Source organism: Doryrhamphus excisus, linkage group LG4, assembly GCF_037039965.1.
Source record: "Doryrhamphus excisus strain RoL-2023G ecotype Guam linkage group LG4, RoL_Dexc_Guam_v1.1, whole genome shotgun sequence".
Classification (NCBI taxonomy): domain Eukaryota; kingdom Metazoa; phylum Chordata; class Actinopteri; order Syngnathiformes; family Syngnathidae; genus Doryrhamphus; species Doryrhamphus excisus.
In genome coordinates this window covers 8155124-8178140 of record NC_136360.1, presented here as the reverse complement: position 1 = coordinate 8178140, position 23017 = coordinate 8155124, and the positions used below count along the sequence as shown (strand labels likewise).

Here is a 23017-nt window from a genome sequence, read left to right as displayed (position 1 = left end):
TCAGTTCACCCCCCCATCTGTGGCACAGGGAAAAGTAATAAGGGCACTCGGAAATTGACAAATGGCTTTACAGTCCAGAGTTGATGTACCGCCTCTTCAACCTGCACAGTTAGCTGGGTGCATTGCCTTCATGTTTTATGTATTACGTATTTATCAACATTCGCCCGCTCAATAATTTACTGCAGAATGCTAAGGTGCAATATTCAGCTAGAGAGAAAGTCCTGGAAGGATGGTGGCACGTGTGAAGCATGGAGGCGAGAGGATGCACGAGGGTATTATTACTGTGCTTTAAGGGGGAGCCTCCTGGGGAAAGTGCTGAGGACATTCATGAAGGTCAGAGCACCACAAAGAAGTAGTGCACCGATATGGGTTATAAAAAAGAATAATGCTCATTCATTTTTTCCCGTACATAGTGTGACACTACTGTGATGCGAGACCTGTCAAAAAAAAGACAAAAGGTATATTATGTCAACGCTAGACGAGGTGAAACATGGCGCAACCTCCATTTTCACCTGGATATGATACCGCCTCGGGCGTGATCTGTTGTCTGAAAGGATGCCTGCAGGAAGAGTTGCACTCTTCCGCTGCTTGGTGCATCGACTCGAGTCAGTATGGCCCCCAGAACTAAAGTGAATGTAAAGAGGAAAAAGAAGGGCACAGTGTGTTAATGAACAAACAGGAGAGGAGAGAATCAGTGCTCTATGCAAATGCAGCATTGATTGTTTGTGCATCTGCAACATCCCACGCTTTACAGCATGTATACACCCTGACATTGTACAAATATCCATTAGCGGTTTATGAGGAAACATCTTCCGACATTTTAATATTTATTCTTTGAAGGATAATGACAAACACCTCTGTAGGTTGGGAAACTAAAAACATGCTCACTCTGTTATGCATGACTTGATGTCTCCTGTGTGACTTCAGCTCTGAAGTTTGCTTTTTCTTTGGCTTTTAGGCTTACTAAATTTTGTGTGTGTGACATGAACGTGCAAAGATGACCAGGGGCATAGCACCAAATTCCCACATTGTGGGACCTTTGTACAACACCCTCCTGAAAGATCCCTATACTTACTCTAAATGTACCCGCTCTACCACTTATACACGCACACAAAGTATAATACACATGTACTAAATAACTAATTAATTTTGTTGACATTTTCTTCGACAGTCCTTAAATACATCACATTTATCTGTGTTAAATGTAAATAAATAAATGTTGACATACAGTAACTCTGACACTGTATTTTCCCCTTTCTTCTACCGCCTCATCCTTGTTCACAAATGCTGACGCTGTGCGATTGCACAAAGGTGAGCCTTGATAATGTTCGGATGTTTTTGTTGACTGCAAGTGTTCGCTAGCAGCAGTTTGTTCCTCCTGGTACACCATTACCACTTTTCCATCCCCTTTGATAGCCCTGACAATGACCACAGACCAGGAAATTGTAGTAGTATCACAACAAAAGCAGTATGTACATATGTCCTGACTGCTCAGTACAACATGGGTATAAAGAGAAATGGTGAGCTGTCTTGATATGAAGAGACTTTTCTGTACAGGAAAGAGTAGGGGAGTCTTTGATTTAATGTGTTATTACTATTGACTTGTTTTTGTACTTTGTTAGGAGGGTGAAAAAGTGTGATGTATTAAGTCTTTATGCTTGGCAACCTAACCCAGCAATGCCTCCCTCTTCATGTCATTAAAGTGTGCGTACAATCATTCATTTTCTACCGCTTTATCCTCACAAGGGTCGCGGGGGTACTGGAGCCTATCCCAGCTGTGTTTGGGCGAGAGGCGGAGTACACCCTGGACTGGTCGCCAGCCAATCACAGGGCACATATAGACAAACAACCATTCACACTCACATTCATACCTATGGACAATTTGGAGTCACCAATTAACCTAGCATGTTTTTGGAATGTGGGAGGAAACCGGAGTACCCGGAGAAAACCCACGCATGCACGGGGAGAACATGCAAACTCCACACAGAGATGGCTGAGGGTGGAATTGAACCCTGGTCTCCTAGCTGTGAGGTATGCGCGCTAACCACTCGATCGCCGTGCCGCCCGTGAGTACGATCATTTTTTGTTTTTATGTAGTATTCTATACAGTGGTTGACCTCTTTTTACAACCGGTAGGGATGTTAAAATGTTGCTTAAAACTTTGAACTGAAAAAAATTACTTTAATTTCAGATCATGAGGTTTGGACACTTGGAGTGGCCCCCAGTAAGAAGTTTGGGATGGCTCTGAACACTTTTTTTTTGTTGTAAGATCCCAAATAAGGAAGCCTGGCTATCTGTGACGTGACAGTTAGCAAATGGGTGTGCCCGGGTACAAGCTGTAGGCTTTGCATGGATGAAACTGGACTATCCGCCAAACTGGTGTTGACGTCAATGGCTTTCCAAAGTTACTTTGTCATGTTGAAGAGTCAGAAGTGCAAGCTAGAAGTAACAATTTATCAGTGTCCTAATTGTTTATTTTGTAAGCGTTTGTATTACAGAGTGTGCATATAGGGAGTGGTGTGAAAATGACAAGAGTACCGATGTCTGGCTTTCTACCATAGTGCTCTACCCAAGTTTTTTTTTAATGTGGGTAGTCCAGCAAAATAAATGTGTAATGACCACATTTCTACTAGCGATATTGTAGACAACCGATGTTACCATTCTGAGTTCATACACTCTAAGTCAGGTTTTTCAACCAGTAGCTCCTGAGCTACCAGTAGTGACGTAGTCAACTCTGTAGGATGTGTTCTGGGTAAGAATTGCATACTGACAGGCTCCATTCAGCCGGTGACTTCCTTTTATATGGGTTTCCACGGGCTGGTACAAGCTGTTAGCTAAGCTGAGTGTGACCAATCACGGTGGGGTGGCGTTCCCAGAGGTGGGTTTTGGGTGGAATTATTTAAAACGGACCATTTTGGAAATCCAAGGGCATACAACTGGAAGATTTTGGAAGATCTAGAATGCTTTCTGTGTTTGTTTTCATATGTAGCTGCTCTGTAGGAGTCCACAACTCAATACAAAAGGCAGAAAAAAATCTTAATTAATATTCAATTTTATAATATAAAATACAGAATTGTATAGTTACTGCAACAAGTTTAATTCTACTATCGATATATTTTCCAATATTGTGCCCTATTCTAAAATGTTATTCCAAGAAATCAAAGATGAAGTTTGAATCATCACCTGTTGCTTCCCAGCAGGCTTTGCTGTACTGCTTTGTAAATAGTTGTTCATGTTAAGTGTTTTATGTTATATAGATTGTTTGTTTGTTCATTGCATGTAGGATTGGTAATGGACCTGCGTGGATTTACGTAACGCTTGTTTGTTCTCTTCTGTTAATCTGACAACATGACTATGGTCAGTGTTAGGACTTGTATGTCTCATGAGCAACCTTGAACAATGGTTTCCTTGTCATTGTTAATCAAGCCATGGCTTGAATATAGCTGATTGTAATGTTGTAAGGATTCTTCGAACTAAACGTTAATAGTTTTTCTTTCAGTGTGCCTGTAAAGACGTAACAAAGGAGGTTTCTACTGTAATTTTCTATATGTGTGCAGCGTGCTGATAACATTCCAGTATTAAACCAGCTGAAACATGGCAGCGTATCTACCGTACCATGCAAACCCACAAGGACAAAAACCAGATTGAGCTAGAATCCACACAGTGAAACACAGACTCCAGCCAATGCTGAACAATCCCAATTTGGATGGGCACCAAATTGAAGCCTACATCGTACATCTGTCTAAATGTTGTCATGTGATTCATATGCATTGACTGAAAGTCAGGCAACGGCTTCATCCCCCTCAGCACTCATGGGGCACTTCATTAGGTACAATGTTATGGTGTCGGTACAAGATTCTATGTTCTATGGAACATAATATACCTTGACAGTCCCCCCTCCCCCCACTGTCCCAAAGCCCAGCGAGCTTGACGTTGACATCTGACGATTTCAACTTTTGATAAAAGAAGTAACTGAAAGAATTACTAGGTATGATTGAGTCCCAGAACCCTTCCCTTCGCTCTCCTGGTTCCATTGTTCACTCATGACGCAACCCAAGATATAAACCTAAAATAGCTTCACATGCTTACTAAACACAATAAAAGTATAAAGTGTATAGTTTCTCACCACTAGTGAATGGTAATGTAAAATGATCCACGAACAAATGGAATTGGAGTCAATGTGTAGCAATCACAGCACACTATGGTGCATTCAAGGGCCGCCAAACAAATTACAACATCTCAATCAGTGACGCATTAAGACATAAGCATGTATACACTGGCTTCGCACAGTGGTATATGTATGCTGTACAGTTTACTTGCAATAGCACATATTGAATACAATTATTTGCCTTATGGTGAATGAGATGTGTTTTTGCAGAAAAAGCGGCCCATTTTCAGAGAAAACTAATTTATTCAGCTGTAAATGCTGAATTGTGAATGTTTCCTTTACATTGTTTATGTACCTCTATCATTCAGTCTTATGAAATACAGTAGAGCGTACACACTAAAGCAGTGCAAGAGCCGTGACTTGGATAATAAACCTCAATAAACATCAATTTAATTGCCATCATATCATGTAAACAATGAAAAATAGTACTGTATCACAGTTTATTCATGTGGTGTGCATTTTCTATACATTTATTCATAAGCTCATTTTATGTTTTATATTCATAAGTTATTACGGGCACACGCACGCACCAAGGTTGCAATATTGGGACGAATATTTAAGGGTGAAAAGCTCGTTTTCCATTTCCCTTGTAGAACTTGAATGCAGCACAAAACAAAACCACTGACTGAGGGGAAGAGAGCGAAAGAGAGAAAGCGGATGATCCCTCATTGAACAGCAGCACAGACCTGTTTCAAACACCCACACACACATACACACACACACACACACACATGCACCCCAGCGACGAAAGCAGCATCAGTCCGAGCCCCTCGCCGCTTCTCCGTGGCACAAAGCGAACGGAGCAGTTCACCAGAAGACGAGGACGAGCCGCTTACAGTCTTCACGGCACCAGGAGGAGCGGACGTGGTGGAGAGGATGAGGAGAGCTTCTTTTGGAAGGTGTTAGATCATTCAATAGCAGTGCCGGGAAGAAGCGGAGAAGAGAGGGAGTGTAGGCGGTGAAGCCGGTGCTGCTGCTGCTGCTGCTGGAAGGAAGGAAGGAAGGAAGGAAGGAAGGAAGGAAGAAGAGGCTGAGAAATCACCCCCCATCGACTTGCGGATGTGGAAGAAGCACCAGTCAAGTTCTCGTCCTGAGTGAGCCTCTTTTGCCATTTTTCCCTGCACACTTTTGCACACTATTCCCGCCTCTAATAATACACACTCCCATGAGGCGTATAAAGAGTCTTTTATCCACTTTGAGGATCATCCCAGTACTACTGCTCTTAGTGCTGATAGATGCCCTTTGCTATTGTCATCCTCCAAACATGTCTGTGCCTTGCATCCATGCAAGCACCCATGGGGGGGGGGGGGGGGGGGTGTATTCTCTGAGCAGCTCTCAATCAGATTGTAATGATCTAAAAGGCGCTGTGTGATATGGGAGGGTGCAGTTTTTGATCGATTCCTGCAGTCGTCGGTGTGACACATCCAAGCCTTGGAGTGCAGGTCGGACAAGGCTTTTTTTTATTTAATTTCCTCCCGCAAAGCTTCAGGACAGTTTCAGCCAATAAGAAGTGTCAGTCAACTGCCAAAAGCAAACTATAATGCAGATTACCAACAATCTTAATGGGCTTTTTGTCACCGAGAAATGAGCAACATTTTACAGTGGACATCGTATTGACTAATGGCATCTGTCACTGCGCCGATGCATACTCATACATGAGCAGGAGGCAACAAATACATGCCAAGTTAATTTGTTGTGGATGAGTTGTTTAAGGTCCTAATGTTTCATAAAACTGTAGAATGTTGGCATGGCAACTTGTTGTTTTGTTGTTTGTTTCTGCTGAAGTTGGTTGTGAAAGACGACCAAAGTGGAACAAGTCTTGGACTGGCTGACTGACATCGACATAAGAAGTTGAAGAACATAAGCGGAGCCATTGCTTGTACATTTACACGAGCTGACATTTCTGCAAATATTGTATGATGTGTTTTCTTGGGAGAACACGAAAAAAACAACACTTTGATACAATGTAAAGTAGTCAGTGTACAGCTCCTCACTAGGGTCGCGGGCATGCTGGAGCCTATCCCAACTGTCTTCGGGCGAGAGGCGGGGTACACCCAGGGCTGGTAGCCAGCCAATCACAGGGCACATATAGACAAACAACCATTCACACTCACATTCTCACAGGAAACCGGAGTACCACGGGGAGACCATGCAAATTCCACACAGAGATGCCCCATCTGGGAATTGAACCCGGGTGTCCTAGCTGCATGGCCTGCGAGTTCAGTTCCACCCTCAGCCATCTCTGTGTGGAGTTTGCATGTTCTCCCGTGCATGCGTGGGTTTTCGCCAGGTACTCTGGTTTCCTCCCACATTCCAAAAACATGCTAGGTTAATTGCCGACTCCAAATTGTCCATAGGTATGAATGTGAGTGTGAATGGTTGTTTGTCTATATGTGCCCTGTGATTGGCTGGCGACCAGTCCAGGGTGTACCCCGCCTCTCGCCCCATAGGTGGTAGAAAATGATTGAATGATATGATTGTGTTTATATGATATAATCATGTGACTCATTAGTGTTTCAAGGTCTTCAGTGTATGTAAATATGGAGCGGCTGTGTTTAAACTTTGTGTTATCACTCTCACACACTCTCGTACTGGTCACTGGAAGTTCAACGTGGCAGTTCATGGCGAAGAACTATATAAGGTTGTGAGATAATAATACTTAATACTTATTAATACTTAATACTTACATAATACTTGGAACAGTTGATCATGACATGGTGGCCATGATCATACTGATCAACAGGACAGCTTCCACTTAGCCTTGGTCCACTAAAGAAGGTGGGTGTACATGCTCAGTGACAACAGGTAGAAGTGTGGGAAGGAAAAACAAAACACACATGTAGGGGCAGTCGTGGCAGAAGGCTCAAGTGGAAATCCACTTTTAATAGTGGAGAAGCCAGTTCAAGATTCTGTTGTAAATGATGATGACGGCTGTGTTTGCATGAGAGGCGAGTATGACAAGTGGATCAGACATTTTATTGAGCTTATTGGTATGGTGGAGACGGGGATCTGAACATTTCTGAGCCTGGTGATGTCATAACATGCACATTAGATTCGTGAATTTACCCGTATCACAAACTCTGGGACATACTCAGAATTTTTTCTTGTTCCTATTATGTCTTTATCTCCAACCATTTTCAAGGTACAACCTTCTTGGAAAGAAGGGTTAATTCAGATGTACAATGCTGGAAATTACACAAAAAAAAATGTACCTTAAATTGCGTGATGTCTGTGAATAAATGCGATTGTGCGATTCAAATGTTCTACTACTATTAAAGTGACTCGTGCTAGACAGACACGAGTCGTGTGGTGTATTTTAGCTTGACTGACATTCAGTTCATTTGGAGCTCTTAATACGTACAAATATACTGTATATCATTTATCTCTCATTAAATAGAGTAAAAATGGGCATATTTCTGACAAGTGATTAATCATGATTAATTTGTTTTTGTTTAAATCTGTGATTAATCTGATTAATTTAAAAATTGTTAGACCGCTCTAATTAAAAATTGTATGCTTACTGAATATTAACATTTTGGGGTTTACATGTATTCACTTTTATTGGCAGAGGTTCAGACATTCATGGCTGGGATTTCATTGTTGCCGTACAGCTGCGACGGCGAATCAGGAGGCGACTGCTATTGTGGTATGTCAAGACAGATAGACGTCACAGTGTTCAACTTTAGCCACATTTTCTGTTTGTTTGTTTTCCTTTTCTTTTATTGCCTTGTTGCTTTCTTGAACCTGCTTCCTTCTTTGTCCGTTCCGTGGGTGACATACACGTTTTTGACGTAAGCGAATTCTCAAAGCAGAAAAAAATCCTTGAATATTTTTTGTCAAATTATTTGAATAATCATTGCAACCGTAAAGATATATTCAAATACTTGCAGAAATGTGAGGGGTGTAATCAGTTTTGTGACGTACTGTAGAAGCAGGCAAGAGAAGGACATTAAAGGCAAGGGTTTAGTGTGTCGGAAATGGCAGAGTGAGTTCGCCGCCAATCTAAATAGGGTCTTTTGCGTCTTTCAAACTTCAGCCTTCTTCTCCCCGGGCGAAAGCCCTCTGAGCCAAGTTCTTATTGACAGAGCCGTTCCTGCGTCTTAATGTGAAGATGTCCGAGGCAGCTTCCGCATGTCATTATCAGCACCGCTTTGTTGCAGTGTTGACATTATGGATCACTGGCTGCTTGTCAGGAGCCACAAGAGCTGCTTTGTGTAAACATCAACACGGAGGATTGGGATGAATGGAACAGCAGGGCAAAACAGTGCTAGGTGCTCTGATGATGCCAGTAATGAAATGTCTGCTGACAGGTCAATTAGTCCCTCCATGAAGTGCGTTGTTGAACCGCGGGCCTCCACCCTCGTCCGTTTCTTTATCCCGCTTTTCTCTACATAAAGCTGTCAGCGGCGCTCAAGAGCGACATTAAGTCCACTTAACGATATCGCTGCCAGGCTGCATTGTTTTCGACTTAACGGCGACCATAAAACACGCATGCAGTCAGCAAGATGAGGCTATTGATGCCTTTCTCAAAGAAATAAGGAGTAACTGTCACATGGCTGCATGCACGCTGGCACAGCGTTTTGTCAAGGTTAGAAGACAGCCAGCTGGCTGTCCTCCACTGTAGCGCCATTAAACTGTTTGGAAGTGGCTGTAATCTAAATGCAGATCTCGGGGTAGGGGGGCATCAAAGGATCAACATTTCTAAAGGTGACAGCATGCACCCCAAACAAAGACAATTTCCAAGATAAGTACAAATTATAAATGAGGAATGGATGAAATTCACTGGTGATGGTGACTATCTTGGGGCCCATGGTTATTTCAGTCAGCTATGCATAGGGTTCTTTATTAGGGCACTCAATTTGACGCCAGTGGAGTATATCAAAGTAGTTCAGATAAGAAAATTTGATGTTGATGGAGTACTCTTGCTAGTATTGGAGATAAACTTACATAAATGTATGTGTAAATTACTGTAAACTTACCTGATTTTCTACCGCTTTTTCCTCACGAGGGTCGCGGGGGTGCTGGAGCCTATCCCAGCTGTCTTCGGGCAAGAGGTGGGGTACACCCTGGACTGGTCGCCAGCCAATCACAGGGCACATATAGACAACCATTCACACACACGTTTTTTCATTCATTCATTTTCTACCGCTTTTCCTCACGAGGGTCGCGGGGGATGCTGGAGCCTATCCCAGCTGTCTTTGGGCGAAGGCGGGGTACACCCTGGACAGGTCGCCAGCCAATCACAGAGCACATATAGACAAACAACCATTCACACTCACATTCATACTTATGGACAATTTGGAGTCACCAATTAACCTAGCATGTTTTTGGAATGTGGGAGGAAACCGGAGTACCTGGAGAAAACCCATGCATGCACGGGAAGAACATGCAAACGCCACACAGAGATGGCCGAGTGTGGAATTGAACCCTGGTCTCCTAGCTGTGAGGTCTGTGCGCTAACCACGCTGTGCCGCCCACGTTTTATCTCAAATTTATTCTTTAGAACTGTCAAATAGCTCTGGGAAAGTATGACTTTTTTTCCTCCATGCATACCTATGTGAGGGAGAACTGAATAGCATCCTGTCTGCTCATCCTCGGAATTCACCCAGGGTGCATTCATGGTCTCACACAAAGTTGGATTTTTAAGAACTCATTACAAAAACGTGCATTTTTCACAGGTGTTAAAAAATATTCAAGCATTGCAAATGGAGCCACAAAAAAGAGACTCGAGCCATGGGTTTCCGACCCCTGACCGAGCCAGATGTGGTGACCAAAATATTAGAAACACTTCTCAATATGATGCACTGTAGTGTTGGGTTGCCTCTGGTATTAATTGGAGGGGCAGTGTCGAAACCAAAGGTTGTGGTGAGGATCTGGATAATGATGCAGATATAGGAAAAGTCTCGTCTTGGACTCGTGTCCAGAATTAAAAATGCCATTCATTATAAAAGCTGAATTTTTGAGTTGGGAGTCTGCTTTTCTGGTCTTTACTTTTAATACACATTTATTATTCAGGTCTGACCTAAAAGTTGTATGAAAGGTACAAAATGGGCCCGAGTGGAAATAATGAGGGGAATATCTAGTGAAGTACTACATTGTTATTGGTCATGTATTTAATTCCAGTGGCCTTAAAAGCTCTGTCATGTCTGGGAGTGCATTGATCTCTCCTTAATGTGTTCTTATGCTGTGACCATGATGCAATGTATGCCTCGGACTACATAATTCATAACTATCGTAGCTTACATGAATAATAAATATAGCAAACGCTTGTTTTTGATCAAGCGATGCGCCACAGAAACATGCACTTGAGACATGTTCACAGGTCTTAATGGCTGTTTTGAAGTAAATGTCCCGCCTTTTCACACCTTGCTGCAGTTTTTAGCAGCCCGTCAGGTTTAGATTAAGAGTGTCAGGTGTTGATGATACTTGGCTTGACACGCGGTCTGAAGCTGCAGGCCAAATACCTCGTGAAGGCTATGCAGTGAGGAGAAGGAGGGTCCTACTGGTTGTGTGCTGCATATTTCATGTTTCCTTCCGTTCAAAGCAATATTGGTGGAGTTATGTAATGACTCAAATGGAACGCTGAGCACCCAATGGTGTTTGTAGGCTCTGTTTTTTTCAGTCCTGTTTCCACCTAGGAGGGCAGTCAGTTTGGGATCGGATGAAATTCCATATCCCGACATGACTTAACACGGCTCTACTCGGCAATGACATTTTTCTGTTGGCAAAAGCTGGTATTTCTAGTAGTTGGCGTCCAAGCCTTGAGCAGAGGGGGTACAACGATATGGGTACGATGGCAATATAGGTTCAATAGGTATGAATGTGAGTATGAATGATACGTGCCCTGTGGTTGGCTGGCAACCAGTCCAGGGTGTACCCCGCCTCTTGCCTGAAGGCAGCTGGTATAGGCTCCAGCATAGTGTAGATAAGCGGCAAAAAAAATTGATGGATAGCCAGTTACTGTTTTATACTCCACAGTCTCCACTTTCCTGCTTTTTTTCTTGATGCCCACAGTTTCCTCTTGGATAAAATTAGTCTCCATATCATAGTAAACACAGAGAAGACCCTTATTATCCTCCATTATTTGTTAGCTGTAAACAGTTAGTGTCATGCGTTTTTTGTTCCAGAGGTACTATGTTGAATTGCAACACAGTTGTGCGAGAGTACACTTGTTTCTCCATTTTATATGCTTCCAAGGCTGCTGTGAAAGAAGACTGAAACGCTGTGACCAACCAACCGTAAAACATTATTCTCTATCGGTGGATGGGCCAGCATGACAGGAATCACAGTCTCCGCTGCTTGCATCGCCATCTGGATGTTACTATTACTGACGCCCGCCACTTTGAGAGCTACACTTCAAGTGGTCTTCCTGCATGCAACATTTAATCCATTCCCAACACATCAGATCAAAGTCCAATTATTTCTCTCCTGCTAAGACCCACTTTGTGCAACATGAGCCTTCCTAAAATAAAACTATGATAAAACACAAAGCTAACATTTCCAAGATACAGTTACACACCATGTGTGGGTGGTGTTGTCAGCGTTGTGGAATATTGATTTTTAAAAAATGCAACCAGTAGAGATTAGACTAACCTCGACTCTTGTCAGCTCATACTGAATACAGGTGGTCCTTTGTGTTTTGTGGTTACATACGTTCTCCCGTAAAGTAAGGCTTGCTGCTTATAGTAGAGAAATAGTTACAGTGGACTGTCACGACCATCATGAAGGATAAAGATGGTATTGTAATGATTACCCGGATGTTGTAAGGATGACGAGGTGGTCGATCAGAAAACAGCTTATTGTCAGCTGAACCACACCAAAACAACATCGGCAGAGTGGACTGTCATCTCGGTATGGAGCCATCCTCCTCCCACACTCACGCACACACAGTCAGGACTCAGCCTGTCATGTTCATGCTCGGATGGAAATCACAAATCTCTTTAATGCAACACATAACTGCCAGGTCGCTACACTATCTGTGAGCACGTTAAAGGAGATGCTCCTATGAAAATGATAGTAATAATAACAGCAGGTCTTATTATATATAGTGCTTTATTTTTCATTATTTATTACGATATGACATTTGCATTAAAATCTTCTCTATCATTTATGTGCTCTTTGTACAGTTTGAGTGACTTAGGCATTCATTTAGTGATTCGACGTACACCAAATATTGACTAGCACCACAGTCCAGGAACAGAACTCATACCGAACCTGAGGAACACCTGTTGCAAAATCATACCGATCAAATGGATTTCCCTTCTACATTCAAAAACTCTGTGGAATGTAACACGATAAAATATAGTATGTATATTTTTTCCAAAGTCCAGAGCTCAATGATGCTCAAAAGCATTCTGCCATTCTTGTCGGTTTACTAACCACATTTCCAGCAGCTGAGCCCTACAAACACGTCTTACTGTACTGTCGACCCACTCGTGAACCAGCTGTGTCCTTTGGGTCGACTCCAGTTACACACACGTCGTTCACAGCGACCGTGCGGGCCTCACACATACGCTTTAATCAGCTCTCTGCAATTATGTAATTACAGGCCTGATTAGATTAGCGTTGTAAGGCCGTGGCTGTAAGGGACCTCCTTTTTTTTTTTTGCCTTTGCTTCCACAATGAACATCACAGCCCTGACATTTGTCCTAAATCGGTTTTACATCCTCATGAAGAAAGGTCACATTTTTCATCGTAATGTTCCCATAGAATGTGTTGATTCAAATTGATCCATTCCAGCACAAAGCTGATGATCATGGAGATGATGCTTTCAGTGTTAATGGCTTTCATGGTAGGCAAAAATGAATACTTGACATCAAGCATTGATATTTCACATTTAATTTGTTGGTTCCTGAATGCGCCACAGTGGTCTGCTGAGATACATTGGTTATGGAAACACTCACTTTGACAGTTAATATATTATTGTAAGTTGTTACTGGAATGACAATAACCAAGCAGTGTGATCATCAATCATTGATCAGTGCCTTCAATGCATTCTAAATGTATGTGAGTCACATTGAGGGCTTAAACCGGGAATGTATTGTGAATGAACAATGACAATTGAAGAGAGATGGGTGAGGGTTTTGGAGCTGAATTTTGTTTAATAATTCACAACGTATGAGTGGTTTGCGCACAGGCCTCACTGCGAGGAGACCCGAGTTTGATTCCACCCTCGGCCATCTCTGTGTGGAGTTTGCATGTTCTCCCCGTGCAGGCCTGGGTTTTCTCCGGGTACTCCGGTTTCCTCCCACATTCCAAAAACATGCTAGGTTAATTGGCGACTCCAAATTGTCCATAGGTTTGAATGTGAGTGTGAATGGTTGTTTGTCTATATGTTCCCTGTGATTGGCTGGCAACCAGTCCACGGTGTACTCTGCCTCTCGCCCACAGACAGCTGGGATAGGCTCCAGCACAACCCCGCAAACCTCGTGAGGAAAAGTGGTAGAAAATTAATTAATGAATGAACTCACTTTTATTGCAGATGTTCAAATTTGGAGGAGAACGTCAACAAGTTAAATGGCTTTTTTGGAGGTGTTGTGGGGTGAAGTCGTGCAAAATAAAAAAATATTCATTTTGATGGCCATAGTATTTACTCTGGGTTTTTTATCGACATTTGCTGGTAGTCCCAAAATGTAATCCAGGCAAAAAGGAGTGATGGACTCTAATCTAATTGCATCACTGCCTTTATTAATGATAACCACCACTGTTCATAATAAAATACAGAAAGACTAGAAATAGTCATCAAGTGAAGTTGCACTAATACTGTATAAATAAAGTGATGTCCCAAGCATGCCTGCTGCAGAGAGTGAGTGCAGGGAAGAGTTGAGTTTGGTTGAACCTTTCATCATATAATACAGTTATTGGAGGCTTCTTGATGTTCAGTTTGATTGTTACTTATTTACAGATTTCTTACATATGAAATCTGTTATTGTTCGAATTTTGGGATTTTAAAGTGAATTTTAAGTTGTTAGATGACGATTGTTGGGTCTCCTACTGGATAAAGATGAAATTCTCCTAAGAAAACCCTGTGCCCTCCACACTACTGGATATTATCATATGAGATTTTTTTCACTCACCACAGGGGATTTTAAAATGTTAGTCCTCCTCTATGTACAGCTTAATGATGTGGAGGTCAGGCGGCGGTCAGAAAGCCCTGTTGGACCTATTGTCTTCATTAGTACTTTTTTTTTTTTTAGCTTTTTTGTAGCTTCAAGGCCTACAAGACCATCTGCTTGCTGACAAAAACATGTAGCGTTTTTTTCCCTTCGTTAGGGGAAATGTTAATTGGAGCTGGGCTACTATTTTGTAGCAACCTTTTAAGTTTGATGACAAACGCTCATTGTTGAATCCAGCAGCTTTAAACTGCTGAGCATGTAAGTTGATTCATACAATCCTCTGGCTTGTTACTGGGATCTAACAACAGTATATCTTGTGGAGCAATATGATGACAAACTAAATGGTCTGACTTTAGTGGTGTTGTGTACATCAACTAAGTGATGTGAATTTATGAGAGGAAGTATTATATTATTTATTTGTTCCCAAAGCTGTCATCTGAAAAGGACGTCAAAGCTTTGCGTCGCTCCCTCGTTTAGTTTCTGCATCGTTGAAAGTAATAAATCAGCAGTTGTGCGTGCATGCGTGTGTGTGTGTGTAACCGTGGCAGACTGGTGCGATGAGATTGTGCCTAACGGACAGCACAGGCACGTACGCACTAGCGCTTTCTCACATGGTTGTCTGTCAAAAGTATTTGATTAGAAGGCAAGTTTTTCTTCTCGCTTTGTTATTTTAGGGTTGTTTGTGAAACAGTTGTGTGTGTGTGTGTGTGTGTGTGTGTGTGTGTGTGTGTGTGTGTGTGTGTGTTTGAGTTTGAGCATGCACTCAAACACAATATTAGGTTCACTAAGATTTCAGGAAAAAAACAACCTAATTTTTATGCATTCGTAAGGATTTGGGGTGCATAAAAAATGGAAAGGATCACATAGGTCATTTACATTTTTTCCTTATTGTGGTTAATTGGTTCCAGAACCATCTGCAATAATTAAATTTCTGCAAAATTCAACATTTTAAGTCAATATTAATACATGGAATATTTTTGCTGCACGGTGTACTAGTGGATAGCATGTTGGTCACACAGTCAGGAGATCGGGAAGACCTCGGTTTGATTCTACGCTTTGCATCTCTGTGTGGAGTTTGCATGTTCTCCCCGTGCATGCGTGGGTTTTCTCCAGGTACTCCGGAGAAACATGCTAGGTTAATTGGTGACTCCAAATTGTCCATAGGTATGAATGTGAGTGTGAATGGTTGTTTGTTTGACCGGGTTATAGAAAATTGATGGATAGTCCATAGTCAACTACTTATTAATTAATTAATCATTAATTAATTATTTTTGTGAAAACTTGAGTGAAGGGGCAATGTTTGAACCGAGGGATCAACAGTATTGCACAACACAGCAATCTTGCAATATTGGTAAGGAGCAAACCACTCTTTCAGGTTTTACGAGCACTGCTGAGTTGTTTACATCAAATCATCACATCAAATCTACGACGCATCATGCATGAGTTTCATACAGCAAGTAACACAACCAACCATTTCAAGTGCATGCAGAGGCAGATAAACCTGTTGGATGCTGAGAAATCATGACACGTCAAATGCAACCTTTGCCTTCTGGTGGAGGAAAACCACCTCAGGTGTTTGCCAATGTTTTGACCTAAATAACCTCCACGGTTATTTGTAACCAGACTTAATTGGATAGATGGTAATGGTAATGGTTTTATTTCATTTGAACATGCATCAGATTACAATTGAGTGCATCACACAATCAGTTCACAGTTCCACATGTCCAAAAGGAGTAGGAAGAAACAAAGCTTATTAAATCCATCTGGTACATTTACAATCAGTAACTGTTACTGTTACTGTTAACTCCTGGATAGAGGAGTTAATTGGAGCCAAACAAATATTGCATTTACAGATATAACTCGAATGCAATGGATCTCCTTCGATGGAGCGGGTGTACCTAATACGTGCCTGTTGTGGCGTTTGCCTGTTTAGGTGGCAGTATGTGGACTTATAAATAGCAGGGTGCGCATGCACATGTGAGTAAACATGTCAGTGTGAGTTTAATGGCGTCCCGTCATGTTGCTTCAGCGTGACAGGTGAGCTGAAGAGGAGACAGTGTGGATGAATGGAGTGGACGTGATGACAACATTGTGAATTTATGACGGGAGCCAGTAGCGCTGAAGGCAGACATTGTTGAGCTGCTTCTCTCACACGTGCTTGTCGTCACTTTTTCATTTCTTAGAAACACATTAATCCTATATGAGCATGTGATGCGTCCTGCTGTCGGCATTCACCCACAGCCTCATGCTCAAGCAAGGATTTTTTTTTTTTTTTTTGCAGCATCTCCAGACTCCCATCGCTCTGGGGAAGGCGGCCTGATGTTGTCGGAGTGAATTGTCTCAAAGGAGCTTGTAAATAATTTGCGGGCTGCGGTCACTCCTATTTTGCGATGGCAAAGGCTTTCCTCTGTGGGTGTTTTTTTTTTTGACTCGGAGTTCCTGTTATGTCAGAACAGATCTGTTTCATGTGCAGGCAGAGCCCAATTACCCAATGTCCTTAGCTGTACCTAGACAGAGGCTATTTGCATGTCACACCAATGGCCGCCATGATGGCAACTGGCATTTTCTATTTATTTTACGGGAACTCACATCTGTTTCTTTCTTAACATGTCTGTTTACAAGCAATCTGAAGACATCGGCTGTGCAAAAGGTTTCCAGAAAACTCCTTCTGTGGTCATTTGTGGGAATTATATGGGAATGCCACGGGGGGAGTAGAGAGTTTAAGAGGGGACAGACTGGAAAAAAATCAACTATGCTTGTTGGAACCTGGTTGAGAACCTGTAGCTAGACTGAAAAAGCAATGACTTGAGACAACAACAGCATCTCCATTGCTTGGTTTAGCTCATTTAAGAGGAAACACATGAGGCTAAAAAAAAAAGATAACAGAAACCAAAGGGAGAGCAAAAGCTGACAAAATAGAAACGAGGACGCTGGTTGGAGAACCTGGGGATATTGATTGGTTTAATAGGGGACAGACGCATATGCGCAATTAAACATTTAATTGCAGACGATAAAACTCCATCCTTCATCTTCAGAAGCTGACTCAACCTGCCCTCCTCCTCCTCAATCCACTATGCTCCTCCTTCCTTCATCGTCCATCTGCTTCCTCTCACCGAGCCGTCGTCACAGACGCTGACAACTGGTGTCATTTTCCACGGTTCACCGTTGACTCTGCTGTTTTTGTGATTTAATAGGCTCCCCCTATTAATCAGACAGCGATGACATGCCTCTCCAGTTGATTCAGTTCTTATAGATGACAGGGGGCGCAACTGTCAGCCACCCAAACCCTGGCATGCATGCATGCATGGCTGCCATCATCCCTCCAAAAGCGCCTCACAACCCATTTCCAAGGCTCTTCTTCCTGCATGTTTCTGTCAGGATGTATAATCCCTCATCACCTCCCCTAAAGCGTTTCACATCTCTGCTTTCTGCTGTCATCCCGCTGCTTTCAAGGGGATGTCACTTACTGCTTTTCTCTTTTTTTTATTTGCATGACTTCTCAGCTTTTGTTGCATCCTTTGAAAGTGTTTAAAGGTCGGCGCCACCCTCCTCTTGTTTGCAGGCTTTTTATCGCCACAAACATTTGGCATTTAACCCGCTTTGAACATGCACAGGCTCCTTGTTGCAGTAACTAATCTCTCTGAAGACGCGGCACAGATGCTGAGCCTCCAAAGTGGGACTCGTGGCTCGAAAAACATGACGCTTTCCAGACAAACATCCCCCTCTTTATTTAAGCAGACAAAATGTCTCAATCGTGATTATGCGGGAGTGACGAGCACCGGATTCGATGCGGATGCTTGAAGATGAAGCATCAACAGCAGTAGCAGCTGGGATCTTATTAGGGTCTGTGATTCTGCCTGATATCCTTTAATTGCCTTCTAATTCATCTCGTAATGAACACTCTCTGCTTCCCTATTCCCAATTTATATGAATTAGACAATTATACAAATACATTTGGTTATAATAGAAGCTGCAAGTCGACATTTATGTTCACGTTTATGTCGACAAACTCAAGTTCTGCTCCACCAATTGGTGCCAACACCACAGGAAAAAAAAGTAGCTGTTGGTTGTCCTAGAAGTTGCTAGATGAAGTCCTTGGTAATTTGCAAATTATTTGCATATGATGTCTTATACAAAACTGTGGTGAGACCAGCCATTTTGTTTGGTCCAGGGACAGTGCCACTGAGGAAAAGACAGGAAGCAGAACTGGAGGTAGCAGAGATGAGGATGCTGAGGTTCTCATTGGGAGTGACCAGGATGGATAGGATCAGGAAGGAGTACATCAGAGGGACATTACATGGTAGAGACCTTGGAGATAAAGTCAGAGAGGCCAGACTGAGATGGTTGAGACATGTCCAGAGGAGAGATAGTGAATATATTGGTAGAAGGATGCTGCGTTTAGAGTCAGGTAGGAGGCATAGAAGAAGACCAAAGAGGAGGATTACAGATGTAGGGAAGGAGGACATGAGGGTAGTTGGTGTGAGAGAGACAGATGCAGAAGACAGGGTTGGATGGAGGAGATTGATTTCAATCAATATCAATATAAAAACATTTCATTGTCACCCCTTCCCTTTACGTCTCTGGCCTAAGTCACAAGTAAATGTGCAGGCAAAGACCAGTATCCACTCATGTAAAGGTGAGGTGGGCACCGACAAACAAGTCCCATTGTAATGCGGTTTTGATGTCATTGTTTCCCACTCTGATACATTAGATTTATAAAATAGTTTTATTTGGAATTGCACAATTTCATATGTTTATATGATAGTTCTCAAAAACGTTATGTGCTTCTTGAATTGGAACATTTTATCAATTAAATTTGATTTGTATCGTATCACACGTATTTTCAAGCAACTGCACTGTAATTGTGCGTGGTTTTCTATTTGGTTATCGGAATTCATCACAAAATGCGGTCCGGTGGGATGCATTGTTATTGTCTTCCAGCTTGCATTTCTCATTCAACAATAGTTTTTATATTGTGTTTTTCATGTATCGGAAACTTAATAAGCAAATAATATCAAACAACAAAAAAAATTACTGGTTTCATAGATTATCATAAAATATGTATACATTTTTAATTTAAATAGTGTTTTTGGAGACACTTGGAGACCCAAGTACATGTAATAAAAAAAAAAAAAAATTATTTAGCTTCTACACCACAGCAACCATAGTTAAATTAATGTATCAATCCTTGTAAAGACAGAATTGTTTTGATGATTCTTGTTTAGTACTGTAACAGAATGTGTACCTAATAAATTGTCCTAAGAAATGCTGTAAAAAAACATATGGTTCCCAAATCAAGACATGAGGTCTCCTGGTTGTACACTCGCACAAAATGGAGCCATTTCATCACATCATATTCCTATCCCATTCTATACTAAGTTGGTCATATTCTAGCCGAGATTGCCAGTCATCCCTAATTCCAAGCTTCCGATTTCAGCAGCAACAAGATTAAAGCTGAGCGGAGGCGAGATGGGAAGCGGGTGGGTGAGCGGGTCGGGCGGCATGGCAGCTTCCGTCGACACTGGATTAGTGGGGGCGGGAATGGTGAAGTAGGCCAGCTAAAATATGGACAACATGCTGTTAAAAACACAGACGGGACTGGACGGCCTGGCTCATTTCATCAGGGTGTCATTATACCGTAATCCTGGCTTCCATGTTGGCGGCACATACGTATATATCAGACCCGGATAATTAATAAATGGCTTGGGACACTTGTTGTTTACAAACTGTTTACATGGTTTATATTGACTGGGAAACACAGAAATGTCCATAAATTTCAAAAGGGACACAAAAAAAACAACAGTGACACCTGTTGGAAGATGGGTGGAGAACTTCGGTATATACAGAGCAAAGTGTTTGGTTTAATGTTGTTTAACAGGGGACATACGGAGAAAAACCAGAGAACAACCTTGTTGAACTCGAAGCTGTCGCGACACAGAAAGAGATAAGAGAACAAACGACACAGCGCCGACAGATGAGAATGAGGGGGTCAAAGGGCATCGTGTTACATTGGCAAAGCAGACGACAGAAGCCTGAATCGAATTTCACATTTCTACTCATGGGGGGCTTTTATGTCTTCATCCATGGCGGAGACATTTGAGCTGACTGACACAAAAGTGGAACTGGTATGTCTGAGCAAAGATGGAGGTAACACAACTCCTCGCTATCAGTTTTTGTCAGTCTGCCAGCCCGTCTCGCACACTCCAAATTGCCTTCTCCTACATCTCACCTTCCACCTCCTGCCGCCGCATCTTTACAGACATCCTCCCTCTTTCTCTCCCTCACTTTCACCACTGCCTTCCTTCTTCCTTGCCAGGCTGGATGCAGATCAGCACCATTCAAGTCACATCTGTAGTGGATGTGGTTACTTTACGGGGGTCCAAATATTAATGTGGTGGAACTAAGGTGAAAAGCTGCTGTTTTTTTTCATGGTTCTGCAGCCAAAAAGTAGTCAGAAGTGGTTCTACTTCCCATTGACACTTTTCCATTCCTTTAAACTCCCCTCACTGAGCTAGCGGACAAGTTTACGCTCATGTCGGATGGTCTGCTCTAGCCATTCACTGACTTAATGACTGTCTCTATTGGGTGGGCTTTCACTTTATCTTCAAGATTACATCTGACAGAAAAGTATAGGCAATTACCGTCTTCGTTCCCAAGACTTGCTTTTAGTGTGTGTTCAAAGGTTTGTTAAAAAAAGAATCCAATTTAAATATAGTGCCCCTATTGCTGTGTCAGAAACATAACAAACTGGTCTCATGAAATGACTTTTATTGATCTACTTACAAATGTACACATTGACCGGAACTTAGACGACCCCTCTTTTACAGGACCTATTTTTGGAAATGGAATCAGTAGATTATAAAAAAAAGTTATATTTCTTAGCTGCTCTGCATTTGTTTGACTCTGCTACATTGATCATCATTATTGTAAAGAAAACTCGAATGGTAACGCCTGCTGCTCCATCACTGGTGTGCGACTGACAGGAAGAATAGCTCTGACTCGCTTGGGATGAAGTAGTTTGCCGCCACTGGTTGGTTTGAATGTTTAAATACCAAGACACCCAATATAAGACGACTTGTCTTTTTCAGACATTTTCGATGGAAAAATGATCATATTATCTTCAGGTCAGTTCAATATTTGATGACTCGTTTGTATGCTTTTATGCTGTTTCTGTGTATGGTTGACACATCTGGTTGTTGTCAGGTGTGCAACCAAATTTGTCAGCTAGGGACTGTTTTGTTTGTTTTGTTTAAAAATGTGCAGTGATGGAAGAGCTGAATGTCTTGAAGGGAGTTCAAGGAACTTGCATGAATTCTGGCCAAAGACAAGTGTAGACTTTTGCAATAGTGGGTTGTGGGCGCAAAAGTCGAAGCCAGTAGTGAAGTTGCCTGATGTGGAGGAAAGACCAGCCTATCAGTTTATATAGATCACAATAATGGGTGGGTGGAAAAAAACACCAGAGGCAAAACAATTGGCTGAATGGCTAGTAGGGATGCTCCATTCGATTGGTATCGGCCGATATCAGTGAAAGAGGACAGTATCGACATTGGTGTGAAGAGTGAGTGTTTGCACCGCGCTTGAAACGGGCGTTGTGCACATGGATATCACTTCAGCTCTTCGATATAACATCATAGCTCTTCTCTGGGCACAGAAGAGTGAGTTGGCTGCATCTGCGCTTCGGCGGATGCAGCTAGAGGGACCCGGCAGAGGTGGAAAAAAACGTTGGTGACCCTTAATACAGGTTGTCTATTTACATTTACACTGCACATATGTGATCGGTATTGGTATCGATATCAGACGATTTCATGGCTGATCAGGATCGGATTGCTACCCCTTAAGGGTAGCAAGGATGCATCTATGCTTTGTCCATTTCTCAACCCTGACTGCAGATCTGACCGTATATATATTTGCAGCCACCTGATTTTTCTGCTTATTTTGGTTAAATTGCATATACCACAGCAAGACTCAACCTATTGTCTGCTTTCTCAGGCTTTTTTGTGTCCTTTTAACCTATACACTTTGTGTGGTTTCTCCACATTCCCCTCTCCAAAGTCCATGTGTATATATTACATTCATTGAAGCATCAAAATTGCCCGTTGGCGTGAATACAAATGTCTCTCGATGTGTCGGCTCTGTGAGTGACAGGTAATCCATCCAGAGATGATGTAATTTCGACCTGCTGATTTTTGGGTCTGTGTTCACACTTTGGTTCGGTGAAGACACATTCTGGCACTACTGCTATGATTAAAAAAACTGATGGGGTTTGTTTAATCAAGTGTGAACACTTGGCAACTTTTTTTTAACTCATTCAATCCCGGCCATTTTTCAAAAGTTACTCTATTCAAGACAATTTTGACTGATTATTCAAGTCCCACAGGATATTGTACGCCAACGGTACTCTCCCACATTTCAAAAAATGCTAGGTTAATTGGCTACACCAAATTGTCCATAGGTATGAATGTGAGTGTGAATGGTTGTTTGTCTATATGTGCCCTGTGATTGGCTGGCAACCAGTCCAGGGTGTACGGAGACAGCTGGGATAGGCTCCAGCACTAGTGAGGATAAGCAGTACAGAAGATGGCTATATAAAAATGGAACATGTATATTGACTCCTGTCAGAAAAAAAATGTTTCTGTTCTTTAGTAATCAGCAGTAGAACATGGGTAAGTTTCAGGAAAATATCAGTTCCTGACTAAAAAAGGGAGAAAACTAGCTTTTTGTGAAAAGATACAAT

The 23017-nt window shown here is 42.2% G+C and overlaps 1 protein-coding gene across 1 annotated transcript in view; it reads left to right on the top strand.

The window, feature by feature from the left end:
* The first annotated feature begins 5167 nt into the window (after positions 1-5167).
* Positions 5168-23017, top strand: part of lingo3a (leucine rich repeat and Ig domain containing 3a) — a 34709-nt gene continuing 16859 nt past the window's right edge. Inside the window, exon 1 of the mRNA XM_058073680.2 lies at positions 5168-5262. The gene's annotated coding sequence lies outside the window, so the exon portion shown is untranslated. The remainder of the gene's footprint in view (positions 5263-23017) is intronic.